Source organism: Muscardinus avellanarius, assembly GCF_963383645.1.
Source record: "Muscardinus avellanarius genome assembly, chromosome: 8".
Classification (NCBI taxonomy): domain Eukaryota; kingdom Metazoa; phylum Chordata; class Mammalia; order Rodentia; family Gliridae; genus Muscardinus; species Muscardinus avellanarius.
The window spans coordinates 98,475,659-98,501,452 of NC_137794.1; the positions used below are offsets into that span (position 1 = coordinate 98,475,659).

The 25,794-nt window shown below is 36.4% G+C and overlaps 1 protein-coding gene across 3 annotated transcripts in view; it reads left to right on the plus strand.

Annotated features, from left to right (window-relative positions):
- The window catches only part of GRM1 (glutamate metabotropic receptor 1), a gene marked incomplete at both ends in the record, with an annotated part of 393,668 nt that overhangs the window by 126,932 nt on the left and 240,942 nt on the right, over nt 1–25,794 (plus strand). The gene's annotated exons all lie outside the window — the stretch shown is intronic.

Sequence of the window (25,794 nt, forward strand, 5' to 3'; positions counted from 1 at the left end):
AGTAGTCGTGTGTACATTCTCAATGGATTTTCCCCTTCTACCCAGTGCTTACAGTAATAAATATAATGGTGATAAGATTAAATTCCTCATCATCAGGAATTAGAATCTTAAGACACTTCAAAGGCTTTGGAAAAGGAAGTAGAATAGAAAACCAAACCAATGAATAAAAAGACAGGAAGCCTAGTGTGGTGGGACATACCTGTGACCCTAGAACTTGGGATGCTGAGACAGGAGGGTCACAGGTTCAAAGACAACCTCAACAACCTAGTGAGACCCTGTTTCCAAACCAAAATTTAAAAGGGCTGATGTATAGCTCAGAGGTAGAATACCCTTGGTTCAATTCCCAGTATCCCCCCACAAAAAGGACAAAGAAATGATTTCCAAGAATGAGGAGGTGAAGGAGGCAAGCTTAAGACAAATATTGAATTTGGGTAAGATTGTCACACTGGCATCAAGAGGCATTTGGGCTTCTTCAACCTGATGCAGTTTGGTGAAGCCACTGAACATGCTCAGAAAAAAGTGCGTCCTTTAAGAAGGAGTATTCAAGGAAGAAATAATATTTCTTTGAGGAGTGGAAGGATGTAAGCAACATTATTGAAGTGTTACTCGGAATACTGTTCTTAATATATGCACTGGGACAGATGGTGCGCAGATATTCAATCCTTTCCATTTCTTTTATAAAATGAATGCTTTCACAAAGTGCTTATTTAAAAAAAATCTTATGTTTATAATTTTCAAAACAACAACAGTCCATTTTGCATAATTTATTCTCCTTAATATTCTCAGAGGCTATCTACCTTAGTTCTGGAAATATTGAACAGATGTGGCAAATATGCGAGCTTTGTGGGGTACAGACTGCCTAATTATGAAATATAATTACAAAAATGCTGCGATGAGTAATTGGAGTATGAAGAATTCATTCTATCATCATTATTTAAAAATTAGGCAATAATCTGGGTGTAGTAGTGCATGTCTAATCCCAGTACTTGGGAGGCCGAGACAGGAGGATTGGAGGTTTGAGGACAACCTCAGAGACCTAGTGAAACCCTGTTTCAAAAAACTAAAAGTAAAAAGAGATGGGGGTATAGCTTAGAGGTAAAATGCTCCTGGGCTCAGTCCATAGTCCTCCCCCCAAAAAACAAACAACCCTAGACAATGATGGTAGTAGCATCATAAGCCCCTGTGTCTCTTGCTTACCTGTTACAGAAAGGCAACTGAGCTCATATACAGATTTATGAAATTTCTGTGTTGCTTAAGAAAAGGTCAGCTACCTGGGATGTCTGCTTCTTTTAGTCCTCTTCTTGTATGTACCACTTCTTCTAGGTTCTCCTGATATATACTAGGGAACTGTTACCACAATGAATATGTGAGTTCCAAGAATACTGCTCCCTATGCCAACGGTTATTGCCAAGGATGCATGGGATCCTTGACCTGCCTAAACTCTACCACACCCAATAAAAGTGAGGGAAAGTGTCTCAGCCTTTCTGGGCTATTTTTCATGAGAGGCTCTCAGAGTGTGTTGACTTTTATTTTCATATCTTAAAAGATTTTGAAAAGAACAAAATATTTTTGTTCTAATATTTTTTCTAATAATGTCTAATATTGTTTCTCAGTTTCTTCTGCTTTCTCTAAGATTCAGATATGAGATCACAGGGAGTTGAGCTGGGGACAAAGACAAGTAGTAACACTGTACACACTTGGAATTAGCTTTTCCTACCAGTGATTGAAACTCTCTTTCTGGGGAATGAGTTATATCCTTAATGGTTCTCTGTCACTCATGCTTGTGGCCAGTTGATGGGCTTGGTGCCCTGTTTTATCAGCTTTGTCCAGAATGGTTCAAGTTTATCCTCCAGCTACAACTTCCAGCCACTTCAGTCATGCTGTTGAATGCATTTCTCTCTCCCATTCATAGGTTTTTCGTCTTCCATAAGATGAACTTCTTTGAGGTTAGGAGCCAAACTTTTTCTTTTATAATCCATGGCTTTATTTTATAATCCATGAATCCTGGTTGTGGCCAGATTCACAAGTAGGTGGTGTTTGTAGGAGCTCTTTTCACACAAGTGAAGATAAGAAAGTTCTGTTGAACTTTCTGAAGCAAGAGATATTTTGTAAATATAGCATGGTCAACCTGGACACTCATTGTTGGGAATGGGGAAGGAGAAGAGGCGGGGAGGGTACCAAGCATAGTCTGAATGTATGCCATTTTCAATATGTTCCACATAAGAATGTCCCTGGGTTCAATTCCCAATACTGCCAAACAAAATAAAAAATAAAAAAGTAAAAGAAGAGATATTTTGTTAAAAACAATTAGATGTTAAATGAAACCTTAAGTCCCTTTTGTCTGTAACTCCGGTTTTCCCTCACATCCAATGTATTCCTTCCCATCTAACTTAGCAGGGACATTAGTAGTGCTGCCATCAAAACATATTCAGATTTTAACTCTGTATCACTCCTTTTACTGCTATCATCCTGGGCCCAGCCACCACCCTCTCTCAAGTGGCTCATTGCAATAACCATTTAGTTGACTCTTGCCTCTCTTGGATATCTATTCTTAACGTAGAAGGGGAAATGATCTTTTAAAAATTTAAGGCAGGTAATGGCACTCTTTGCTTTCATGTATAATATCTTAAAATGGTTTCCAATTTCTTTTATATAAAGTCCTTATAAAGGCCATACATTCTGTCATTGGGACTGAGTTGCTTAAATTCCTTGACTTAACAATGGGGTTACATTTCAACAAATCCAGTTGTAAGATGAAAACATCCTAAGTTGAAAATGCATCAAAATCACCCAATCTACGAAACATTGTAGTAAATAGCACAATGCACTGTAGAGTATTATTGGTTGTTTACCTTTGGTACCATGTTGCTGACTGGGAGCTGTGGCTCACTGTTGGTGCTAAGCATCACAAGAGAATTACTGTGTCAGCTAATGCTCACCTGAGAAAAGATAAAAATTCGAAGTATAGTTTCTATTGACTATGTTTCTTTTCATGACCATAATCAGCTGTTTTGATTAGCTTTTTTTTGTCACTGTCACCAAAATACTCGACAAGCATAATTTAGAGGAAGAAAGGTTTATTTGAGCATACAGTTTGGAAGGTTCAGTCCATAGTTGGCTCACTCCAACGCAGGAAGTGCAGCAGGAAGGCATGCTGGAGAGATGCCACTCTCACATCTTTATAACTAGAAGCAGAGAGCGTGGGAGGAAGGGACCAATGGACATATACAGTTCCCCAAACTGTGTTCCAAGTGACTCACCTCTTTTAGCTACTTTATACCTCTGAACCTTCCTGCATTAGGAATCATGCCTTCAACACATGAGCACTGTGAGGGAAGTTACAGACCAAATCATAACACTACCCATAATGAAAAACTAAACTATAAAGATATAAAAATAGAAAGTTCTCAGAGATAATAAAACATCCTACATTTAATGAATATTTATGATATTATGTATAATGATGGTGGTGCTACAGCTGCTGTTAACATCTGTTTAGGACTTATTATGGCAGGCACTATTCTAAGCACTCTGTGTATATCAACTCATTTAATTATTGCAACCATGTGATGAGATAGACACTAACACTAATCGCATTTTGATGTATGAAGAAGTAACTTGTCAAACAGTGCCGCTGAACTAGAGCTGTTGTTTGGACTTCAGTCCTGAGATTTTGGAATCTGTGCTCTTCATTAGTAGGTTATATTGTGTGTCAGGCTGTTAATGTCTTAAGAGATGTTGAGAACACTATTTTTTTTTTTTTGGTGGTACTGGGGTTCCTGGAAGCCCTTCTTCCTCCGGGCTATGCTCCCAGACCTATTTTATATTTTTGAAACAGGGTCTCTTACGCCAGCACGGCTGGCTTTGAACCTGCGCGATCCTCCTGTCTCCGTCTCCCAAGCGTGGGGATTACAAGCGTGCGCCACCATGCCTGGAGAGAACACTATTAAGTGTCCTTCAATTTTCTTTTTCTTCCAGAAATTTATTTCATTTTTTAGGTTCACTTTCTTTGGGAAAATTAGCATATATACATTTATCTTGTGAAAATAAAATTTACATTTCAAATTAATTTCTACTTCATTGAATCCTCTTAATTCTCTTCCAGTATTAAATATTTTAGATGATGATTTCATGAAGAGATTGAACCACTCTAAAAGCTTGTATTTTTGCTATTTTTTTTTTTTTGGTGGTACTGGGGTTCCTGGAAGCCCTTCTACCTCCGGGCTACACTCCCAGACCTGTTTTTACATTTTTATTTGGAAACAGGGTTTCCTGAGCCAGTGCAGGGCTGGCTTCGAACCTGCGCGATCCTCCTGTCTCTGCCTCCCAAGCGTGGGGATTACAAGTGTGCACCACCACGCTCGGCAATTATTTTTGCTATCTTAACATTGGACTCCATGCTATCTTTCTCTTTGTACACCATCATTTGTCCATGAACTATACTTAGGTAGAAGCCAATTTGTAATAAGTGAGTAGTGTGTCTCTGAAATTCTAAGTTATAATTATTAAATTATAATGGTGAATTGATGGATCTGTTCTAATTCCCATATTCTTTTATTTTAAGAAAGTAAAAGTTAAAATAATTTGTGTGAACATATAATAAAAGCTCCTACTTAATTGAGGGCTTGGTATGTACTAGGCTATTAGTATATGTTGTCTCCATTCCTAACCAGTACCCTAAAAGTTTAATTTGAAAGTAGAGAAGTTAAATAATTATGTCAAACTTCTAAATTTTACAAGTTGCAGTCAAACTTATTACTCTATCATACCATTATATTGAGACATGAGTGCTAAATTGTAACCTCAACACTAGGAATCAGGTTTCATGGTCCCCGATTTAACTATGCTTTGATTTATATTTTGGGGGGGCTTGGAAACTTATTTTTATATGTTCTTATTGGCGCATTGCAGTATCACATCATAATGTAGTTAGCTCAGAGTAAAAGTGGCGTCCATGCACACAGCACTTGGTGAGTTTATGATTTTTGACACCACAATTGTGCTAAAGTGATATGAGAGCAGTAGAAACCGTACTTTAAGTTTTGAATTGTCATCTTTTTTTGCGCTGGTGATGTGCAATCTGATCCTCACTCCCCGTGCTGGGCAGGGGCAGCTGGCCACAGCCCCCTTTCAGCCAGAGGATCACAAGCCCCACTGGGGCTCTACTGAGCACTTTGATAGATATGGCCATAGTTAATTTTGATGTCACTCAGAGGTCCATGTGTGGAAGGAAGGTCTTGTCTCCAGATTATACAGCTGGGAGGTGATAGAACCTTTGAGAAGCAGAACTTTGTGGGTAGCCCGTAGTCACTGGGGCATGCCTTCTGAGGGCACTGTTGAACTCTGACCCTTCCTCACTGTCTTTTGCTTCCTAGCGGTGAGGTGAGTGGTTTTTCTCTGGTTTTTTAGAGGTCCCAGCCCATCATTATGGGCTGTCTTGCCATAGCCCCATAATGACAAGGGCTGGGACCTCTGAAACTGTGAAGCAGAATAAACCTCTTCTGTTTATAACTTGATTGCCTCAGGGATTTTATTATAGTGATGGGAAGCCAGCATGGGCATATTAAATGCACCTATGACTTAACAATACTTTCAATTTATGATGGTTTTATTGGGGTGTAATCCAGTTGTTAGCTGTAGTGACTTACTTCCCCATTGGGCCTAGCATAGTTATTTTTTGGCATGGGCTACCATACATTATCTATGTCAGAAAGCTTGGAGAGGAGTAGCGGAAGAAGGTGGCCTCCTGTGTAATCTCTGACTCCTCTTTTATATCCTAGACTTAATGGGTTGATGGTCTTCAATTAGCTTCTACCTTTAGAATTTGTCTGTAGAATTGAAACTGATATTTATCTACCATTCACATTGTTATTTGATTAATTATAAAAATGCCTGCTTGCCTGATAAATCATAGCTGAGACTCAGGGGTAGGGCCTCGTGGGGACTTTAGCTCTCTAAAAACATGCTCTTCTTGGAGAATAAGGTCCTCCTGGCATTAGTTGTATGCCTAGTATTGGCATCCTGAGTATCTGCCCTGGTTCTGTCATCTTGGAAAAACCTCAAAATTTACATTCTACCTCATAAGGGGCCTCTTATTAGGCATACTATACCAAATATACATTATTTTTATATTTGTTAGACTCTTTTATTGGATGGTGACTACATCTCCTTATTTCTCCTCTGTCTAAAATAACCATTCAATATTGATAATGATGTCAGCAATCTTCTGTTTCATCCTCTCTTCCCACTGCATCCTGGTCAATAAAATTAGAAGTAGATGGCCCTTACACTTCAAATGCTCATTCCTTATTGGTGTGTGCTGTTTTATCTATCATTTCTCCCATTCTGTGACTTCCTCATTCACAAGACCAACTTTTGTCATCTGCCACTGTGGGAAAACACCATCCCCTCCCTTTTACCTAAAACTTGATCCGAGGAAACACAAGCAGCGTGGATTTTAAGTTGGAAGCACAACAAATGCATTAAGCACACGTTCAGAAAATAGTTGGAACAATTTCTTTACTTGGAAAGACATCTACAGTTTCATTTTGAAACAAATGCCATACTTGGTTTTCACTATGTAATTTTTAGAAGTCTTTTTCTTTCAAAACCTATACACACATTTGGAAATGTGACCTCTATACCCTTGAAATATAAAATGATAGATCATTTTGTTGTTTCCAAATAGTTTTTCAAATGAAAAATTACCTATTTGAAGTTTTTACTTTTCGATTATGAAAAAAACATCAAAGGGTTTCAGTCTGTAGGCAAAATTGCAGAGGTTATGTGTTTTAAAGTAAATGTAGACTTTCAATGAAGCATGACATCCCTGAATACGGACTCTAATCAGGAGGCTAGCCAGGCTTATGAGCAGTTTCTGATGTGTTAGGGTCACGACTTAGTGATACATAATCTGGCCTTCCCTCTACTGCCGAGGGTAGGAAATGATCACAAATCTGCTAATCGTCTATCCTTTTATTTTTAAACACTCCTGCTCTAAAGGCAGATTAATGAGAGCCTTGTTGAAGGTTATTCTGCAAGAAAAGGACTCTGAGAAATATGTGCTATGGTTGGAGAGGTGATTTAGAGAATTCTAGAGACTCAACATTACTTGGTATGAACAGGTATTTTGAGCATAGATCTCATACACAGACATGCTCAAGATTTCTACAATTACAAGTAGGTGATTTGCATTATAATTAGTAATTATTGAACCTTCCTTTATACCAACACCCATTCCCATGTTCCAGTTAATGCATCTGATGACTACAAGACTCCATTTTCCTGGTCTCTTTCAGGGTATTAGAAACTCAGAAGAAATAGATTCCAAATGCCTTCTATATATGTAAAGCATTGGTGTGGATTAAAAAGGGAAGGAAGTCATTATGTCTGAGTCTATTTTGTCCCTGAGACTGATCAAGAGCAAAAAGGAATTTATCTTAATATCTTTTTATGATCTCTATAAAGATCTTTCCCCTAACTGGCTACACATTAGCATCATCAGGGCCCCTTAAAAATAAGATACTGGACTTCACTCCCATCCTCAGTAGAAGTGCTTGGTGAAGACTTAGTATCCTTTTATTTTGCAATAAGTACCAGAAATTGAACCCAAGGCATTCTACTTCTGAGCTACAACCTGAGCTATTTTCTATTCTGAAACAGGGTCTTACTAAGTTGCAGAGGACCTAAATTGCTGAGGCTGGCTGCAAACTTGTGACTCTCCTGTCTCAGGCTCTCAAATACTGGGATTACAGGTATATTCCACCATGCTTGTTTGATCATCTTCTTTTTATACCTCAAATGAATTAGCGTTCAGAACCATTAGCATAGTGTGGTGCTTGGATCAGTGCTCTATACTCAGCTGGAATTCTCTAGGGAGGACCTGCTTGCAGGATACTCAAAAGAAAAACAAAATAAAAATGAATGATGCTGGCCAGGCATGGAAGTGCAATTGTAATCCTGCACTTGGGAGGCAGAGGCCAGAGGATCATGTTTTGCAGATAGCCTCAGCTACTTAGTGAGGCCCTTCACAACTCAGTGAGATCCTGTTACAAAAAATAGACTAAAACATAGGGATGGGGGTGTAGCTTGGAGGTAGAATGCTCCTGGGTTCCATCCTCAGTATTTAAAAAAAAAAAAAAGAATGATGCTCTACTGATTATCATGCCCTCATTTTAGCTATCTTTTATATCTCAAAAATTTTTCCTTCAGGATTCTTGTTTCATAATACAGATAGTGTAATAATAATATAATAATAGTGACAATCAAGTCTATTTGTTGCTTTGCTTATTTCCTATATTTCTGTCTTCTGCTGCCCAAAGTGGGCAAGCTGACCTACCCCCTGAGAACAGTCACTTTCTGATCAAGATTCAGAGCAGAAAGCATTCAGACAGGTAGCAGGTTAAGCCTCAGCCATCTGAGTATTAAGGTGACCTTGAGTTGACCAAGGAAAAGAGGTAGCAACCTCTTGCTAGGTACCAGAATTGGGATATGATGCCTAGGCTGCTCCTGGAGCGGGCCCTCATCTGCAGCTGCTCTTCTGCCTGTGTATTATAAACCTGGGGAGGCTTTGAAAAACTTTAGCCTCTTGGGCTCCGCCTCCTTCAGATGCTAATTTGATGTACCTGGAAGGGACTGAAGCATTTTTATGTGCTTTAAAGTCAGCATTATTAAAATTCACCAATGTTAAGTGTCTAAGTTATTGAGTTTTGTCAACTTTATATATTTATATAAGCACCGTACGATCATGATATGGGACATTCACATCCCGCAGAATGTTCCCCAGTGCCTCTTTAAGGTCTCTCCTTCCAAAACCTGGGAAGAGGCAAATACTGATCTGCCTTCTTTTACTGTACGTTTGGCTCTTCTAGAATTTTGATGGAATCATAAAGCATATAAAATATTGCACGAAAAATGTAAAATATTTTACTTTTTCAATTGGCAAAATGATTTTCACACTCACTCATGTGGTACTATGTGTCGCTGATGTCTGTTTTATTGCCAAATAGTATTCCAATGGCCTGGAGGTGTCCAATTTGCTTATCCATTCCCCTATTGATGGACATTGCAAGTAATGGCGGTATTAACATTCATATACATTTATGAATTTATATTTTCTGTTCTCTTTAGGACCTATCTAGAGTTGAGATTATGAGTCATATATATAAATATATATGTATAACTTTATAAGTTACTTTATAACAAACTAAGTATTTTCCAAAGTGGCTGTACAATTTTGCAATTCAACCAGCAATGTATGAGAGTTCTAAATCCTCCACATCTTCACCAAAATAGTATTGTCAGTCTTTTTACTTTTAGCTGTTGTAGTGGGTGTACAGTGGCATCTCTTTGTGGTTTTAATTTGCATTTTCCTAATGACTAATAGTGTTGAACACTTTTATGTATTTATTTGCCATTTTATTATCTTTTTCAGTGAAAATTCTTATATGCATCCATATTCATTTCCTTATTAGATTGTTTGGTTGTTATAGAATTGTAAAAGTTCTTTATAATTTCTGAACAGAAGACACTGTTCACTTGTAGTATTACAAATATTTTCTGTGTATGTATCTGAAATTTTTAATAAAGTCCTTGGAAGAAGATAAAATCCTTCTAATTTTGAAAGAGGATAGCTATCAAATTCTTCTTTTATAGTTTAAGCTCTTTGTTTATCTTCTTTATGGCCATATGTAATTTCCTAGAAATTTTGTAAATTTTGCTCTTGTATTAGGTATACAGTTTATTTTGACTTAATTTTGTATATGTTATGAGACAAAGAGTATAGTTTCCTATTTTTCTTTTGATATCTAGTTGTTCCCTATGATGTTTATATGATATCTTACAACAATCTTTTCTGTTATCTTATTTGGTTTTCTAGTTCTTGAAGGCAGGAGAGGACCATTTTACATTCCCAATAGCAATGTATTAAGGTCCCAATTTTAATTTCTCCATATCCACATCAATATTTGTTGTTACTTGTTACTACTGATTCTTTCCCTGTACACACACACACTACACACACACACACACACACACACACACACACACACACACACTATAATGTGTGTGAGATGATATCTAATTGTGGTTTTGATTTGCATATTTTTAGATGTTTGTGAGTATATTTATTTCAGTTACATTTTTGAAACATAGTTCTGTTGGATAAGAGATGCATGGTTTGTATTTCCCTTTCAGCACATTAAATATCAGTTATTCAACTGCCTTTTGGTTCATTATTCTTCATATATTTTTAATTCTGAATCCTTTTGAGTCTCTCGTAAAGAGAAGTTTTCTTATTTTCTCATTTTCTTTTCTTTTTTGGTGGTACTGGGGATGGAACCCTTGTACCTTCGGGCTACACTCCCAGACTATTTTATATTTTTTTATTTGGAAACAGGGTCTTTGAAGCCAGCTGGCTTCAAACCTGCACAATCCCCTGTCTCCGCCTCCCAAGCGCGGAGATTACAAGTGTGCATTCGGCAGAAGTTTTCTTTTGATCTTTTAAAAAGAATAAAATGTCTCTCACCATTTTTACCATGATTGGTTAGATTAAGGATATGATTGTGTTTGTTCTACTTGGCATTTATTTTTGCATGTGTAGATAAAAGATTTTCAGTGAACTTGGGAAGTCTTTGGACATTTTCTTTAAGTATTTTTCTATTCATTTCTTTTTCTCTTCTTCTGAAACTCCCGTTATATGTATGTTGTTATACTTAAAAGAATTCTTAATTCTCTCAGACTGTTAACTTTTGCTGTTATATATTTTATTTTTTAAATTTCATAAATCTGTCTCCATGTTTACTTAGTTTCTCTTCTACTATTCAAATCTTTATTTAAGTAAAGTTTTTGTTTTTTATTATACTTTTCAATTATAGAATTCTAATTTGGCCCTTTTCTATAACTTTATTCTCTTAACAGTCTCTATTTGATTAAACATTGTCATAATATCCATCTTTTATTCTCCAAGCATGGTTCTCTGAGCTCTTTAAACACATTTATAATAGATACCTTGGAGTCTTTGTTACATCTGTCCTTTAATCCATATCACAAGTTTTTTTTTTTTTGGCCTGTTTTGGTTGTTGATGTGTGTGAGTTATATTTTCTCCTGATTCTTTGAATATCTCTAATTTTTGTTGAAAATTATATATGTAGAGTAATATATAGTACCAACTCTGAATGCTATTTTCTTTACCCCTTACCCAAAAGTTGTTTTTGTTGTTTATGATTGTATTTGATTTATAACCTGACTAAGCTATTTTAGTTAAGTCCATTTGCCCCAGTGTAGGATCACTTGAATTAATCCTTTTGTTGTTGTTTTTGTTTTTTAATGTGCTGGGGACTAAGGGTGTTTCATCCATGAAAGAACCAGGAATCAAAGAGGTTAATGACTTTTCCAATAATACTCAACCAGTTATTAGAAGCAAAGTTATTTATTTAAATAAAGTTTTCTTTGGCTCTAAAGTACCCTGTTATGTAAATAGGATCCAGTGATGAAGGCTGTAGAATAAAGCTAACTTTTTAGATACTTAGCAATGTTTATTTTCTGATTTCTCTTAAAAATTACTATAAACTTAATGACTTAAAATATAAAACATGAGCCAGATGTGGTGGCACATGCCTGTAATCCCAGTACTTGGGAGGCTGAGACAGAAAGACTGTAGGTTCAAGGACAGCGCCAGCAAATAGTGAGATGCTCATCAACCCTAGAGAGACCCTGTTTCAAAATAAAAATAAAAAATAGGTCTAGGTTGTAGCTCAGAGTTAGAATATCTCTAGGTTCAACCCCCAGTGACAAACACCCACAAAAATACAAAAATGTTAATATTAATCTCTGGATGTCAGAAGTCTGAAATCGGTCTTGCTGGGTTAAAATAAAGGAGTTGGCATATATATTTGGTTTCTAGAGTCTGCCTACATTCCCTGGATCATTACTTTCTTCTTCCATTTTCCAAAGCAAGCTGCATTTGACTGAGTATTTCTAACATTACCATCTTTCTAGTCCCCTCCTATGATTCCTCCTACCACTTTTAATGACCCTTGTGTTTATATCAGGCCAACCTGGGTAATCCAGGACAAGCCCCTTCACATAAGGCTGGGTGCTTAGATGCTTTCAGTCTATTTCCACCTTCATTTCTGTTCCCATGTAACCTGGTGTGTTCACTGGTTTCAGGGATCAGGGCACTGGCATATCTGACTGCTCTTTGTTCTGACTTAGAAGCCCAAAGAAGAGGGTATATAGTTACATGCCTACCAAATATTTCATGGAGGGTGAGGGAGACTAGACATTGCACAGGTAGGCTGAGAGAAGGATCTGGTGGGGAGAAAGAATTTTAACATTGTGTGAGATACTTGAGAGATGAATGTGAATCTTAATTGTTAGGTCAGTAGTTTATACTTTAAATAGTTTCATTATATTTCTAGAATTAGTCATTATTCTTGCTTCATGTTATTTGATCTTAAATGTTTAAAAAATGTATTTTTCAGAGAGGGATAAGGTTTTGGAAAGGTGGAGAGACACTGATAAATCAACAGGGAAAACAGGATTATGAATGCATGTGTGAGCGCTGGATTTTGAAAAGAAGCAACCTTGCTTCCCTTGAACCAAGCAAATGAGAGAATGGCTAGGGAAGAGTTTAGTTGGGCTAGTGATAAAACAGTTCATAAAGGAGATGTTCTACAGTGAGAACTTATTCCTCCCAGAAAACTCTCGACTATTACCAACCCTCTTTGAGTATAATTTTGATGAGTATTAAAATAGTTAAAGATCATTGTTTTAAACAATGTGGAGTGAAAAGTAACATCTTCCAGGGTTACTTATTATTCTAGGGTTTTATTTATGTGTAAATTCTGTGATGGTTCATGACTGTACAAAAAAATCTACATTTTTTCCTGTGAGATACTTAGAGTTCTAGTTAGAGTTATAGTCAGTGTCAGGTATGTTCACATATTTGGAAGGATTTAGATTTTTTCTTTTTATCTGATATTCCTTAGAGACAAGCTCAGTTTGTATGCAGTTTTAAAACAACTTTGAATATGGAAAGTATGCTGATATTCTATTTTAGTAATGTTTATACTTTTTTTCACAGTTGTATATTCCCTAGAAATCGCTAAGGGCAAATATCCCCACCTGAAATGTAGATGAAGCTTCAGGATTTGTATGAACAGCACACCTAGGGAGTATGATTTCAAAGAATTCTGGATTTGACTTTTTTTTCTGGTAAGAAAATAGATATTTATCTTTTCTGGCTCACCAAAAATAGCACATTGAAGAGTTATTAAAAATCACTGTAGCCCATGTCTATGGGGATTGGGAACAGATAAAAGTGCAAGGGAACTGGAATTACAAAAATTCTCACATAAATACTTAACAGAAAAGTAGCCTGTCCACATGTTTTGTTAAAGAAGAATATTAAAAATTAAGTTGCTGGGCATGGTGGTGCACACTTGTAATCTCAATACTTAGGAGGCTGAGATAGAAGGATTGCAGGTTCAAGACTAGCCTCAGCAACAAAATAAAGCCCTCAGCAACTTAATGAGACTCCGATTCAAAATAAAAAATAAAATAGGACAGAGGGTGTGGCTTAGATGTAGAATATCCCTGAGTTCATTCTCCAGGAATGCAGACAAAAACACACACATGCACACACACACATACACATATTGTTAAGTCAATGTACTAATTTTAATTATTGCATCTTATTTGAAACATTTACAATGGTTGTTACCAAATCATTTAGTGAAGCTTATAATCTCTCTAAAGTATAACAAAGACTTCATTAACCATATTTCAAGTTATTAAATTAGGGATGTTTACACTTTTAATCCCAAGCCTTTCTGCCAAGGGAGGAAAGTGGTTGCTGAAATTTACTTTCTGTAAAGAAATACTTGTGAAATGCAAATAATTTCATCTATTCAAGATCTCGACATATAAGGTAAGGTCTTAGGGAGAATCTACTATTAAACTCACTGACATTGCACAGGTTTTGCTGTTTCATATCAAGGTCTCCTTTGCTATTTGTTGGAGTCACCTGTTTCTTGACATCAGTGGGGCAGCTCATGAGACATCTGGTCATGGTCTTTTTGTAACCTAACTCCATGGTATCCTGTTATTTTCCCCAAAGTTTTTCATCAAAGTAAGTTACTAGGTCCAGCAATTCAAAGCCAGGGGTTTGCATAACGGCAAAAGCAAGGAGGCCTGACTGTCTTGGAAGACACCTCTAAGATGTCATGATGTTCATGTTGGTAGCATGCATAGAACCATAATTGTATTTGTAATTCACTTTCTTTGGAGAAACAAATTTGTCTGTTAGTCATAAGGAGATTAAAGCAGGAATCAGAGTGAAAATCTTGCAAAGACACCCCTGAAGTCAGCAGTACTCTCTTCTCACGGTGTCCCTTGAGTTTTCTGAGATTTCTACTAGACACTTTTCATATCCTCTACTTCCTCTAAAAGCAATCCATTTTAAACTCTTCAGGGAAACCTGTTATCATTTGTCTAGACCTGTTTAGATGATGATATTTCTTTGCTGGATTTACTGTATTATCCATAGGAGCATGAGTGGTAGCATATAAATCAAAAAAAACATTTTAATTGGTAGAAGGCAGTTTGATTTTCTAGGTTTGCTTCGAAATGGTAAAAGCAAAACACTATAGTAACATAAATAAGAATGCATAATTCATCTCATAAAATAAAAACATTCTCTTCTGACTCACTGGAAAATTTCTGTTTCTAAAAATCACAAACTGAGCCAGGTGTGGTGGCACATGCATGCTTGTAATCCTAGTACTTGGGAAGCTGAGACAGGAGGATTGCAGGTTCGCAGCCAGCCTCAACTACTTAGGGAGGACCTCCACAACTTAATGAGACCCTGTTTCAAAATAAAGAATAAAAAATAGGGCTTGGGATATAGCTTGGAGGTAGAATGACCCTGAGTTCAAAAACCAATAACAAAAATAAATAAAGTCACAAACTGCTTTCAAGTCTTCCCATATAATATATTTCCATGGTAAAGAGAATAAGACATGAAATATTCTCTTAGTAGGTTAAGAAGAACCTAGGGTCTTTCCTATAGGTAATATTTTATGGGTTATATTAAATTAAAAAAAGTGGTCATATATCTTTCTCCCCCCACCTTTTTTTTCTTTTTCGGTAGTACTGTGGATTGAAACCAAAGGCATTATACCATGGTGCTACAGCCCCAACCATTTTACTTTTTATTTTGAAATAGGGTCTCACTAAATTGTGGAGCACCTTGCTAAATTGTTGGAGTTGGCCTTGAACCTGTAATTGATACTCCTATCTCAGTCTCCCAAGTACTGGGATTATAGGTGTGTGCCACCATGCCTGGCTCAGTGACCATAGTTCTCAGATGATACTGCAGCACTTGTTTATCTAAACAAAAATACTATACTAGCATTGTGGCTTTGGGAAAAACTCTACCCCTCTTTTCTCACTTATAAAGAAAAATAAGACTGCATGAAATATAGTGCCTTGTCTCATAAGTTATCTTGATGATTAATTGATAAAATAGAAACATGAGAAGCTCATACTTTGTTTAGACCTTTATTGAATCCTGTAACAATGCTTGGCACTTGGTAAGTATTAAGTACAGGCTTAATATTGATAATATAACCAGGTAAATATCTGACACACAATAACTGTTCAATAAACGTTGTCAATCATGATTATCTATTAAACAATAAAATAGATTTCTACAGGAGTCAGAGATGTTAACAACCAGAGCTCGTCAAGCAGATGTTATGGGACCATCTTTAAGGAACTGGACAGGATTGATAAATCAGATAATTTATTGTTATTCATGACTTTGTCCTAATATATTATAATTGCTCTTTTGAAATTGATTGACCAATAGGCTTATCTTTATTTAGAGACTTGAAGAGCCTTGCTGTCATTTGAATTTCTCTCCATGGGCTTTTGTGAACAATTGGGCTAAAGAAATCAGAACTTGACCACTAAAATTTTGGTTTATTTCACTGGGCTCTGTCTTTTCTAGAATCAATAGCTCAAAAATTGAGAAAAATCTGCAAGTTTTCCTCCAAGATAAATTACATATTGTAGCTATTTCAGATTTTCTAAGTAATGATTTTTATTCCATACAAAATAATTTGTTGATTCAAATGATTATAAGATATTAGTAAATTTAAACTATTCCTCTAATTACCAATACATTACACCAACTAATTATTCTAACATAAGACTTATGACTAGCATCTATTAATCAGAAATACTGAGATTCTAGCCCCATTGCTCTTATTCCTTGCTAAGACACTTTGAATAAACTCCTTGTCCTTTCTACAAGGTGGTATCAGGTTAGCACCTACTATATTAGTGCTCTTGCAACCTTAATGAAGATAATAGAATTTAAGTTCTTATCAGCTCATGCCATTAGGATACCATGTATTAGCAATAAGTTGTAGTCTCTTATGACTGGATAGACTCAGTCTGAACTTTCTTTTATTCTGTAAGCAATAAGCATTTGGCTCCAAATCTTTGTGATATTTCCTAAGGAAGCACCAGGTGAGGGAGCAGGATAGTGAGTGAGTCCTTTATGTCTGACCTTTCAACCACTGTTCCAATGTGACTTCCTAATCTCAACCCAGTGGAGTAACGAGACCTGACACAAATTCCCAGGGTGGCTTTCTCTGACAACTCTCAGCAGGCTAGAATAGAATAGAATGGGCTCAGTTCCTGTTTTAATCATAAAAAAATTTAGATTCTCTTCATTCTTTTTCTGCTTGATATGTTCTGAAAATAGTATGCACAAGCTAAATTTCATCTCTTTTCTCTAGGATACCATTACATGTGTGTTTAAAAAATTTCACTCTTTTTGATTTTCTGTATAGCTCAATGTATAAATGTCTCTCTCTGCTTAATTTTCCTAAGTTTCTAGCTTTCATTTTCATTTTTGTGATTTTTTTTTGTGTGTGTGGTACCAGGGATGGGACTTAGGGGCATCCTACCTCTGAGCTACACACCCAGCCCTATTTTTTTAATTTTTTGAAATAGCATTTTACTGAGTTGAAAATGGCCTTACTAAATAACTGAGGCTGTCCATGAACCATGATCCTCCTGTCTCAGCCTCCCAAATGCTGGGATTACAAGCATACACCACCATGCCCAGCTTCATTATTTTTTCTATCATATTAAAATATAAATTTGATAGATTTGCAATTGCTTTGGGCTGGATATTTTCTGAGTGATATTTTAAAAAAACAAATTCCCAGCCAGGCGTGGTGGCACACGCTTGTAATTCCAGCATTTGGGAGGCTGAGACGGGAGGATCACAGTTCGGAGACAGCCTCCGCTATTTAGTGAGGCCCTCCGCAACTCAGTGAGACCCTGTTTCAAAATAAAGAATGAAAAATTGGTCAGGGGTTATAGCTCAGAGGTCTAATGCCTCTGGGTTCCACCCAGAGGCAACCAAAAAAAAAAAAAAAAAACAAAAAAAAACCCAACAAAACACCAAATTCCCTTCATTTCTTGGTTATCACCATTACATGGCATCTTGCCATTTTTTATTTTGGTTTTATGGCTTCTCTCATTAAATGCATTGATGCAATATTTGGTTTGGTCATTTCTTGTCTCTTCCTTGAAATGTACTTTAAAGCAGTGTTGTACTCAGGAAAAATGACTGTAGTTCTAAGGTCTACAGAGCTCAGTTTTGATAATAGGCCTATTATAAAATTTTTTGTTTTTGTATATTATTTGATAAGCATTCTCTAGAACAGCTGTTTCTAGAAAATATCATGAAAAAATTGCTAAGATAGTACAGTATAGATAGTTCCCATATACCCAGCATCCAAATTCTCTTATTATTTGCAACTTACTTTAGTAGGGTACCTTTGTTACAGTTCATCAGCATTGATACTTTATTGCTAATAAAAATCTGTACTTTGTTCATATTTCTTTATTTTTTACCTTATGTTTGGTTTCTGTTGAGGGTACCCCACTGCATGTAACTGTCATGTTTATTTAGACCCCTGCTGCTGTGACGGCTTCCAAACTCTCCGTGTTTTTGGCAACCTCGACAGTTATAAGGTATACTGGTCAGGTGTTTCTTTACATACCTCTCAACTCAGATTTCCTTCTGGTTTTTCTCTTTATTAGTTTGAGGTTATAAAGTTTTGTGGTATAAGATGACTGAGGTGAAGTATCGTTCCCATCATGTCATATCAACATGACATCAGTGTTGAGGTTGACCTTCATTATCTACATTTTGTATATTTTTAAAAAACATTTTGTGCATTAAAGGTTTATTTGGATACCAGGTGTCTATGCAGTCACATTAGTGCTTGGGACTATCTTCTCTAGACACACGATAGGCTGCTTCATTACATGCAACCCTTATTGGTACCGCGGAGGGGACAACTGAACCAGAGACAGCCCTGTGATTTAATGCAGAGCCATTAATCCACCCGAGCACTCCTTCCAACTTGGGCTGGTGGTATTGGAATGACCGTGTGATTGAACTTAGTGCCCTGGAAGAGGATCCAATAAAAAAACAACTAGTGGTTAGCTGGGTGTGGTGGCACATGCTTGTAATCCCTGTGCTTGGGAAGCTGAGACAGGAGGATCACACGGGTTTGAAGCCAGCCTCAGCTACTTAGTGAGGCTTTCAGCAACTTAGTGAGACCCTGTTTTCAAATAAAATATAAAAGAGGTCTGTGAGTATAGCTTGGAGATAGAAAGCCTCTGGGTTCCACCCCCAGTAGCACCAAAATAATAATAATAATAATAATAATAATAATAATAATAATAATAATAAAGTGGTTAGAACCCAGACCTGTGGACCCTTTGTCCTGATGTATGACACAGAGTACCATCTACAAACTGCCTGAGAATCTCAAATATACAAATTGAGAGAATAGAGAATTTTGAAGAAAGTACAATTAGCACTCTTTTGTGTACATGTGTTCTCAGGACTAATACCTGATAGTACAAACTGGACCTCCCATGGCAAGACTAATTTCAGACTCCACTCTCTGATACATGTGATGCCCTGGTCAAAATAAGGTTTGACTAGACTAGCAGAGAGGTGGTCTAATGATCAAAGCTAACCCTTGGTGGAGGAATGGACTGGTAAGTAGAGATTAACACCCAGACCATTCATTTTCACAAGGAAATTTGAAGATAGAGTGTCCATTGAGTAAATCATACAAAGACAGAAGCTTGCCTAGAATTAGGATGCCAAACCCTCAATTTTCTTGTTCTATATTCCTTTATCTTTTAATAGTTTTTAGAAAAACTCCATAAGACATTAATACTCTCCTGTAAGTTCTCAACTGTTAAATTATGTTTATTTTGAATTATACCTTAATCATATTTATTTCTTATATTTATTTTATGCAAATATTAGTATTTTTTAACACTATAGGACCAAATCATATAAGGGCTTTGTTAGATTTTGTTGCTGCTTATGTTAGGTTCCAAATTTTACTATGAAGTATTATTCACATTCATTGATTACAAAAGGTAAAACTTGGGCTGGGGATGTAGCTCAGTGGTAGAGTACCTAGCTAGCATGCATCATGTTTCAATCTCTTGTCCTGAAAGAGGGAGAGAGAGAAATAGAAAAGAAAATTAAATTTTAGTTAACTTTTGCTAATTATGTAAGATAGAAAAGATGTTTTTACTGATTCTCTTGTCATGAGGTTAAACTTAGAGGGTTACCTTTTTTTAAAGGCAGAAGAACACACACACACACACACACACACACACACACACACACACATTTATGTTGACTTTACAAACAAATAACCCCTAGACCTCAGAGCTCTTAGGCTGATAAATGTGAACTAATATACACTGTGTTAGGGGTGATAGTTGATTAATTTTTTTCTACTCATTTATTTAAAGAATAATAATCTTCCTCTCTTAAATAGGTTTTGCAGATTTTTTCGTTCTCATGTTTTATTTTTATTTGTTTTTATCAAAATGAACTGCAGCATCAAATATAGTGAGGTTGAACTTCATTAAAATTGGTTTTCTTCACAGGACTTTTATTAGCTTCTGAGGGTTTACTCTTTTCAGCTCACAGTCCAATTGTCCTTTTAACACACTGAGCTTTGGGTTTGAAATGATCTTAAAAAAATAATACTTCTCTATATATGACCTGAAACAAAACTGAATCTTGAATAAGAACTCACTTTCAATGAATATTTTAAGAGAAGACCATTTTGAGTAATTATAATGGCAGAAGATATACTCTTAATCTAAGTAGAAATAATATGTTCATTTTCTGTTGCTCTAACAGAATACCTGAGCCTGGGTAGTTTATAAAGAAAGAATGTTTGAGTGCATGGTTCTAGAAGTCTGAGAGCATATCACTGTCATATGCCCTCAGCCTTTTCTGGGAGCCCCGAGCTGAATTATGTCATGGTAGAGAAGAGGAAAGGGCACACGGGTGTGCAGAGGAGAATGTGTGTGAGAAAAAAGTGAGGTGTCAGATTCCCTAGAAAATTTACTCTAGTGTAGGCCTGCAATCCCAATGCTGTGGAGGCTGAAACAGGAGGACTGCAGGTTTGTGGCCAGCCTCAGCACTTAGCGAGGCCATTTAGTAAAACCCTGCTTTAAAAAACTATAATAAAAATAAAAAAAGAGAAAGGGCTGAGGTACAATGTAAAATGTCCCTGGGTTCAGTTCTCAAATGCCATCTAAAACAAACAACAGCAAAAATAAACAAACAACCCTCACTCTCAGACCAACTCATCTAGTCTCAAGAGACTAACCCAGTTCTTAAGAAAGAAAGTAATCCATTCATGAGGGCAGATCCCTTGTGATCCCAAATGCCCCTCAAAAGCCTCACCAACTCTCAATATTGTTACATTGAGGATGAGCTGCAACACGAGTTTTGATGCAGACAAGTCATTGTAAAACCTTTACTGTCCGTATTTTTTGTTCGTGTCATGACCACTTAACCAATATCTAAAAATTTCCAGACTGTCCCTAGTTTTGTGTCTTCTGATCCTTGACCAGACTCATCCTCAAATACATGACTTATAGAATTTAGAATTTTTCTAGCCTACTTCTCCAAACTCTTCCAACCTCTGCTCATTATCCAGTTCCGAAGTTGCATCCACATTTTCATGTATCAATAATGAGTTATAGCAACACCCCATTTTTGATAATACTTTTCTGTATTAATCCATTTGCTGTTGCCAATGCAAAATACCGGAGGCTGGTTAGAGTATAGAGAAAAGGAAAGTGCTTATTTTGGCTTACAGGTAGAAGTCCAAGAGCATTGTGCTAGCATCTGCTTGGCTTCTCAGGAGGACTTCGTATTGCATGATATCCACTTCATGGAAGAAAAGCAAAACAAAAGTGGAAAGTGGGCTTATGTAGAAGGACTACATGTGCAAGGGAGCCTTAGGGAAGATTACAGGTTAACTCTTTAAGAATATTCTCTCCTGAGGACTAATCTATTCCCATGACAATAATTGAGTCTCAAGAGAACTGACCAAGACCCTTAAGAAGTTTATCTATTCATGACAGCAGATCAGCATAATCCCAAATGCTTCTCTCAATCTCTCTCTCTCCCTCTCCCTCTCTCTCTCTCTCTCTCTCTCTCTCTCTCTCTCTCCCTCCCTCCCTCCCTCCCTCCCTCCCTCCCTCCGTCTCTTTGTTATTTGGGATTGAACCCAGACACATTCTATCTCCTAACTACACCTCCAGCTCTTTTTTGTTAATTTTGAGACAGGGTGTCACTAAGTTTCTAAAAGTCTGCTACATTGCTGAGGCTGTAATCAAACCTGTGATCCTTCTGTCTCATTCTCCCAAGTACTGAGATTACAAGTGTGCCCCAACATGCCTGGCCCCCAAAGCCTCTTAAGGGCCTTACTTGCTCTCACTATTGTTACATTGGATACCAAGCTCCAACATGGATTTGGGTGGAAAAAAAGCCATATTCAAATCACCATAAATCTCAGTATAACACACTTAAAACTCATAGGGTTATGAAACATATAACTGTAATAGAACATCTGCTGAGAAACATTTAAGCCAAGAAAGGGACAGCCCTATTTTCGCTGCCCATCAACCAAGGATAATTGGCAATAACACACCTCAGGTACACAAATAGATGTGCGGTGCACATGGATAACAAATGCCTTTCAGCAAGAGATTGCAGTGAATACAGAATGAGCTTAGAGGGAGGCTAGCAAACTTGAAATATTCACACATAACTTGCCACCTCTTAAAAAAAAAACCAAAACAAAACACAATTCCAAAGAGTCTCCAAAGAGTAATGGTGAGAAATGAAGTGTTTGAAGCACTGAATAATGAATTCTTTGTGATAACTTCAGTTCACTAAGCAAAATATGTCTTATGTCATCATCCTAACATATGAACATATCCAAGATGAAGGAGAAAGCCCAGAATAGCTTCCAGTGTTCAAGTGAGAAAAGAAAATGGAAAGAGATGTATATTCTTAACTCATTGCTGCATCGAGCATATGTTTATTCTGCCATGATGACTGTTGTATTCTGAGTATATAACACTTGATATATGGTAGCCACTTAATATATTTTTATTGAATGACTTTTGAAGAAACAAGTTAGTAAAGGACTAAATTGTGGAAGAATGCTGGAAATTCATAGGTCAATTAAAATATCAATAGAGCTAAAGCCATCAAACTTTTACTTCTCTAAAACCATTAAGAAATAGTTTTGTTACTTCCTTCTTTGTTGAATGTGTTGAGGACTAAATGTGAAATCTAGTAACAGGTGAGGAGGGGAAGTGGATAAATTCTGGGATAGAATAGGTTGCATTGATAATCAATATTCAGTAATTTTTTCAGTAAAAATTAGTAATTAAATAAAAGCAGAAAGGTAAGAGTTATCCTTAAAAAGAGGACATTAAAAATTGTTCTTGGAGTTCCCACTTCTCCACATCCTCCCCAACATTTGTTGGTGTTTGTGTTTTGAATGATTACCATTCTAGTTGGATTTAGGTGAAATCTCAAGGTAGTTGTGATTTGCATCTCTCTGATTGCTAATGATATTGAACATTTTTTCCATGCATTTACTGGCCATTTGAATTTCTTCCTTCATGAAGTGTCTATTTAATTCACTTGCCCATTTTTGATTGGGTTATTTGTTTTCTTAGTGTTGAGTTTCTTGAGTTCTCTGTATAGTCTAGATATTAGTCCTTTATCAGAGGACTAATCTCCCATTCTGTTGGCTCTTGGTTGAAGTTTTGCTAGTTTCCTTTGCTGTACAGAAGCTCTTCAGTTTCATGCAACTCCACTTTTTGAATCACCTTTTAGTTTCTTGTTCCTTTGGGGTCTTGTTGAGAAAATTTTTATCTGTGCCTATGTGTTGCAGTGTTGGACCTATGCCCTCTTCAAGGAGCCTCAAGGTCTCTGGTCTAATTTCTAAGTCTTTTATCCATCTTGAATTGGTTCTATTGCAGGATGAGAAAGTGGGATTTATTTCCATTTTTCTGCATATGATTTACACGTTTTACAACACCATTTGTTCAACAGACTTATTTTTTTCCAGTTATGTTTTTGGCCCCTTTGTCAAAAATCAATTGGCTATACGTGTGTGGATTTGTTTCTGAGTCTTCTATTCTGCTCCATTTGTCTCTGTATCTGTTTTTGTGCCAGTACCATGCTTTTTTTTTTATTACAATGGCTTTGTAGTATAGTTTAAAGTCAGGTCTTGTGATTTTTCCTGCATAGTTTTTGTTGCTGAGAACTACTTTGGCTATTCTGGGGTTTTTGTTGGTCCAAATGAATTTAAGGATTGATTTTTCTATGCCTGTGAGGGATGATCTTGGTAATTTAATGAGTATTGAGTTGAATCTCTAGCTCACTTTTGAAACTATGGCCATTTTGGTAATTATTCTGCCTATCCATGAACATGGAAGATATTTCCATCTTCTAAGATCTTCTTCAATTTCTTTCTTCAGTTTTTTATAATTTTCTTTGTAGAGGTCTTTAACCTTCTTGATTAAATTTATTCCTAACCATTGTATTTTTTTGTGGGAAATTCTGAGTGGAAGTGTTTTCTGAATTTCTTTTTTAGTGGATTTATGGTTGGTATACAGAAAAGCTTCTGATTTTTTCTTTTTTCTTCTTCTTCTTTTTTTTTTTTTTTTTTTTGGTCATACTGAGGTTCCTGGAAACCCTTTAACCTCCGGGTTACACTCCCAGACCTATTTTTTATAGTTTTTATTTGGAAACAGGGTCTCTTAAGCCAGTGAGGCTGACTTCGAACCTGAGCGATCCTCCTGTCTCTACCTCCCAAGCGTGGGGATTACAAGCCTGCACCACCACGCCCGGCTAAGCTTCTGATATTTTAGTACTGATTTTGTATCCAGAGAAAAGCCATTGTGAGATTAGTCAGTCACACAAAAAAATAAGAAATTGGATGCTTTCTCTAATATGCAAAAGCTAGGGAGTGAAATGGGTAAAGGGAGGAACTCGAGATGACAAAGGAAATTCTATAGATGAGCAAATAAGACGAGGTAACTGAAGGGATGGGAGGGGGGAAGAGGGAAGCTCTCTAAAACACATGATATACTTAAACATATCAATGTCAGTCACTAAGCCAAGCATGGGAAGGAGGGAGGGGAGAGAATGGGGTGGGAATTGGATAAGCACTAATTGGGTGATGTGTGCATGTCTGTTTCTACCATCTTTTATCCCATTAAGATGTATGACTACAGTGCACCAATAAAATTTTTTAAAAAAAGAAACAAAGAGAAAGCCCTTTACACATACAATGAGAGAGCAGGCCATTGTTCTCCTTGTTTCCAATGTGAAAAAATTATGCACCATATAAACCTAAGTTTAAAAACTGCAAAAAGAATAAGTTTTATTATGTATTTAATTTTAAATATAAAATAAATATACCAATAAAAAGATTGCTCTTGGAACACACAGTGGTAAAATTATTGGGATAAAAAGAAGCAAAGAGAAAATTGAAAAGGCAAACTGATTAAGAAGTAGTAGCTGTTTTAGTCATAAAAAGTAGTTGTAGAAGGTTATGACATAATTTCCACAATGTACCTAATTCCACAGAAAATAAAGCAAAATGATCAGACCTAACATGAACATTATTGGTCAATTTTGTTATTGTAAGCTATAAACTTTTCATCCATATTTCATTTTCACAGGGTACACCTTGAGAAGTTCTATGATAAACCAGAAAGTTTTACAACACAGGGTTTTCAAACTGATTTATTTAATTAATAAGCAGCAAAGACAAGAAGCTTGATTACTAGAGTGCTTTTTCCTCTACTAGATTGTTTCTCCCTGAAAAATGTGTCTAGCGTTCTGCTTAGTAGAATTTCCAAATGACAGGTGGATGGAACTTTTCCTCTTTTGAATTTGTCTTGATTGCAAGAAATTAGCTAATTTCATCCCTCAGTTCCCCCTAAGTCAGATACAGCTGTACATGCAGCATTATTTGAATTGGAAATATGCTTAAAAAATCACTCATTTGCATGTTGTATTAGAACAGGCAAAACTCTAATGACAACAATTACTTGCCCTTTCCTGATGCTCTTTAAGTAAAACACTTGGAAATTCCACATAAATGTGCCCTAAACTTTTGGATTGTTCATATAGGATTTATCCCCAGAAAAAGTTTACTTAGATTATTTAAATGAAGAACCATCTCTAACATTGTAGATTTGCATATCAAAAAACTTTTTTTTCCTGGAGCAGAGTGAGACTTGGTAGTTCACAAATTGAAACAAGTCATACATGCTGGGGATTAAGTCAATAAATGATTCCACATTAGTTTTTGAAAAAAGGTGCTAGTCAATTA